Raw genomic sequence first — 5,168 nt, forward strand, 5'->3', positions numbered from 1 at the left:
AGTGCTACGGGGTCAACACTAGAGACACAGTGCAGGAATTGTGCCTGAACTGACCCCACCACGCGGGGTGAAATAATAAGAACGTGCAATGGGAGCAGAGCAATGAAGTCCCTGGGGAATACCAAAAACAGACTTTGGGGCCAGGGTGTGGCACCCCATCAGACTCGACTGGAAAACACTCCTAAAGGTCAACAAACAGACCTGAAACTATTATAGGTGTTTCTTTTTTGTCTTTGGTTTTGTTGTTTTGTGTTTTGTTTCTTTTGTTGCTTTGTTTTGCTCTGTCTTGTTTTTGTACTTATTATTGTCTCTGGATGTCTATCCAAAAGATAAGACAGGCAGGATAAACAATCCAGAGGAGAAAACAATGGGGCTGATGGATCCAGAAGAACATAGGGAAAGGGGGAGGCAGGGGAACGGACAGATGGGGGTGTGTGTGTCAACAAACACAGGGACAAGGGAACAATAAGAGTTCTAAAATTGATGGAGAAGAAGGTATAGGATGCCTGGTGGGGCTTGATCAAGGGCAATGTAGCTGAGAGGAATTATTGAAACCTGAATGAAAGCTGAACATGATAGTGGGACAAGAGGAAAGTAAAAGGAAATAGAGGAAAGAACTAGAAGGCAAAGGACATTTAAAGAGGCCTAAATATAGGCATTTACATATGTAAATATATTTATATGTAACAATAGAGAAACAGATCTATGTCCATATATTTATATGTTAAGTATTAAGGTAGTAGATAGACATTGAGCCTTGACTCAATGCAAGAACACTTTGTTCTAATAACCTGATATTCCGTGATGCTCATTTCCCGACATGATCCCTGAAGACAAACTGGGGCATAAGGAAATGTGCTGAAGAAAGCTGATAGTGCCAGACTATCAAAAGATACAGTGTCTGGGGTCTTAAAGGCTTGAAGATAAAGAAGCGGCCCTCTAGCTGAGAAGGAACAAAGTCCACATGGAAGAAGCACACCAGCCTGTGTGATCATGAGGTGTCAATGGGATCAGGTATCAGGCATCAAAGATCCAGAACAAAAAACCATATCATTGTGAATGAGGGGGAGTGCAGAATGGAGACCCAAAGCTCATCTGTAGACAATTGGACATCCCTTAGAGAAGGGTCACAAGGAAAAGATGAGGCAGTGAGGGTGCAGTATAGCACTGATAGAACATACAACTTTCCTCTAGTTCTTTAATGCAACCTCCCCCCCACTTTCATGACCCCAATTCTACCTTACGAATTGGGCTTGACAGAGCATGTACACTGTTAAAGATAAGAGCTGAAAATATAGGGCATCCAGGACAGATAAAGCCCCTCAAGACCAATAATGAGAGTAGCAATACCAGGAGGGGAAGCAGAAGATGGGGCGGGGAAGGAGAAGGTGGGGCGGAAAAGGGGGAACTGATCACAATGATCTATCTATAACACCTTGCCCCCCGGGGGACAGACAACAGAAAACTGGGTGAAGGGAGACATCGGTCAGTGTAAGATATGAAAAAAAATTACGAATTATCAATGGTTCATGAGGGAGGGAGGGTGGGGAAGGGGGTAAAATGAGCTGACACAAAGGGCTCAAGTAGAAAAAAAATGTGTTGAAAATGATGACAACATATGTACAAATGTGCTTGACATATGGATAAATGTATGGATTGTGATAAGGGTTGTATTAATCCCCAATAAAATGATTTTAAAAAAATTCGTTTCAGACCTCACTTGGTCCTTATGCATTTGCAATGGTACTTCCTTAATATCTTGACATCTTCTAATCAAACGTTTTCCTTTTTACATCAGTTCTGGTATTTGCCAACCTTCTAAGAGTTCACTTATTTTTGAGTTTTTTAAATTTTGGTCATGAAGAAAAAAAATAGTTAACCTAATAGGAAAATGGACAAACTATAGCCACAGGTTAATACTGAATCCACTCCCCCCACCCCACTCCCAGGCTCAAATGTACACACATATCAAGCTGAAGTGACAATGGAAACAGCTTTATATGCATAAAGGTTTACATAATTTTTAAAAAGTTATACTACTACTACTGGAAATGGCAGGAAAAATGATATTTTAATAAATTGCTAGAGGAAATAAAAATTCTTACACCCTTCAGAAAACAAGCTAGCATCTATAAAATTTTAAAGTACATATAATCTTTGACCTAGCAACTCCTGGAAATAAATTCCAAAGTCATAAACTATCATTATATAAGGAAAAAATGTGGATCTATATATATTATAGATTACATGCTTACGGTTGCAAAAACTTAGAAATATATGACTCTAAAACAAACTACCACTCTCTGGGACTATGAAAGAGCACAGATGTATGTATCTAAGGAAAATATTCCATATGGCAGTTAATTTTAGGTTGCTGAATGATCACTCACAGCTGTTAATAGAAACGGGTTTGTCCTATAGAAACTGCATCTTGGTGCCCCACCCCTACCACACCTCCTTTAGAGGTGCCCAGGGCATGTACCATGCCTTCAATATGCCTTTGAGTAAGAGTGATGTGTCTTGTTTTTGAAGTTTAGACTGTGAGCAGAAGTGACATGCCACTTCTGGGTGTGGATGCTTTAAGAGTCAAGGCGCTGTCCACCAGGAGCCCTTGCCACTCTGGAAGTAACCATTAAAGGCTCATATCAACCTAGCGCTTCAACAGTCTGGGTAGCTGAGTAACTATGGAAAACAGAGCTCCCCTGCCTTTCTCTTTTGGACTTAATAACTCGAAACCTCCTCATTACTATGGTTCTTCCTCTTCAAGGGGATAAGGCCGGGCCGGGGGAAGAGGCGGGGACACAGGGAAAACCCCTGAGATTTTGGGATTGTGACAACAGCATAATCAAGCCTATCCTAATTGATAGAATGAGGTTATGACTGAGTGTAAGACAGCCCATCATGTAACTGATTTTGATTTTCTTTAATTAAAGTCAAATATTAGAGAGTAAATATGAGCAAATAATGTCATAGCATATGAAATCAGGAGCTCTGGTGACGCGCTTAGGTAAGCAATGGACTACTTCCTAACTGAAAGGTCGGAGGCTTGTGACAGCAGCTCTGTTGACGAAAGATGAGGGTCATTGCTCCCCTACACGTACAGCTCAGAAGCATGATGATCAGGGCAGTTCTACTCAGTCCGTATGGTCATTAAATGATTCAATAGTAGGTAGTTTGTAGATGGGTTTTTTTGGGAGGGGGCATTAAATCTAAGATGCTTTGAGACTTGGTGCTTTCTTGGTCTTTCATCAAGAAATGTTTACACACCTAACTGAAAATGCTACTAAGATGCAACCACATTCGTGGTTGTCAATTTGTATCCTCATCTGAGAACTTGTTGGGGATGTGTTTGCAGACCCCACTGCAGGCCTCCAGAATCAGAAACTTTGGGGATGGGGCCCAGGAACCTGTGTTTATCAAGGCCTCTGTGTGATTCTGATGCACACTCAAGTTTATTTACTTGACAAGATGTACTTTTTTCCACGCGAAATTCAAGATATCCACCAGTGTCCAACCATTGAGTATCTAATCTTGGTAATTTTCATTATAATATCTCTAGACATGTATACTAGGGTTTACAATACAACACAAATTGGAGGGCTAGTGGAAAAGGGCCAGATGAAGTTATTCATCATATATACTGCAATAATCAACCTCAAAAGCAGTTTCCACAGCATCTTCTATTGAACTTCAATTCAAAAGGACTTCAATCAGTAGTCTTGTCTTCTGATGGGCAGTATTTACAAGGAAAGTTGTCATTCCTGGAGATGAAAAACTGATATGCCCAAAATCTATACCAAGTATGCTGTGACCTTTATCTTTTTGTTTAAACATTCTGCACATTAGCAATATTAGAGGCTCCAAGATATCTTGTAGAGAAACTCATTTATCTTGCACTAATTATTACATATACTTGGAGAATTATTGGACTACTATGTTCTGCAGAATGATTACTTCAGGGACCCATTGAAAAAAAGTGGAAGAAAACAATCTTCTTTCAGTGATTCTAATACTTCTGATGACCACTGTTCCAATTTGAGGAGCTCAAAAATCTGTCTAATAATACATTTTAGAATCTTAGCAAAAGTTGATGTGTACTCCTCAGTCACTCACAACCACCAAGTTGATTCTAATTTACAGCAACCCCTTAAAAACAAAACCAAGCTAAAAAGCAGCCGGTGGGTATTGGGTTGCAAGTTGGGCTGCTGACCACAAGATCAGTAATTCGAAACCACCACTTGGCAGGAAAGAGACCAAACCATCGAGTCAATTCCGACTCATAGGACTCATATAGGAAAGATTAAAAATGTTCTTTGGATTCCCAAGGTTTTAAATCTTGACAGGAACAGTAAGCCTCATTTCTTTCCTGGTAAGTGGTGGTTTCGAATTGCTGACTTTGTGGTTAGCAACCAACTTTCAACCTACTACTCACCAAGACTTTTTTAAGTTGATGTATAAATTCAAAACCAAACTCACCGCCATCAAGTTGATTCTGACCCATAGTGACCCTGAAGGACTGGGTAGAACTGCTCCTCTGTGTTTCCGAGATTGTAACTACTTCCAGGAGTAGAAAACCATGCTTCTCTCCTGAGAAGGGTCTGGTGGTTTCAAACTGCTGACCTAGAAGTTAGGTCTAATACATTACCACTATGCCAGCAGGGATCCTGAATTGATGCATATAGTCCTTTAAAACTAAGGTGGACTGACACAGTGGCTGATTAGAATGGTGCAGGTCTGAGATCTTTTGTTGTATATAAAGTTGCATGAACCAACCTGATGACACCTAACAACTTTATAATTGGCAGGATCTACTTTTTTCCACATAAAATTTAGGGCATTCACCAGTTTCCAACCATTGAGTACCTAACCTTGGTAATTTTTGTTATAATTTCTCAATGCTTAGAAACAGCCCATCCAAAAACATGTAAAAAAAAGAAACGGTCTGTCCAGCCCTCACCTGAAATGAAATGCTTGAATAATAATACCCTAGGCGAGCAACAAGCGATCCAAATTGGTGGGGAGGTGGGTGTGGGAGACCTGGTAGGGCACGATCAAGGGGAATGTAACAAAGAGGGAGTGCTGAAATCCTGGTGGGGACTGAGCATGATAGTGGGACAGGAGGAAAATCAAGGGAAATAGAGGAAAGAGCTGGGAGGCAAAGGGCATTT

Source organism: Echinops telfairi, unplaced genomic scaffold (assembly GCF_000313985.2).
Source record: "Echinops telfairi isolate 266 unplaced genomic scaffold, ASM31398v2 ScPeMD7_3533;HRSCAF=4204_0, whole genome shotgun sequence".
In the NCBI taxonomy this organism is placed as follows: domain Eukaryota; kingdom Metazoa; phylum Chordata; class Mammalia; order Afrosoricida; family Tenrecidae; genus Echinops; species Echinops telfairi.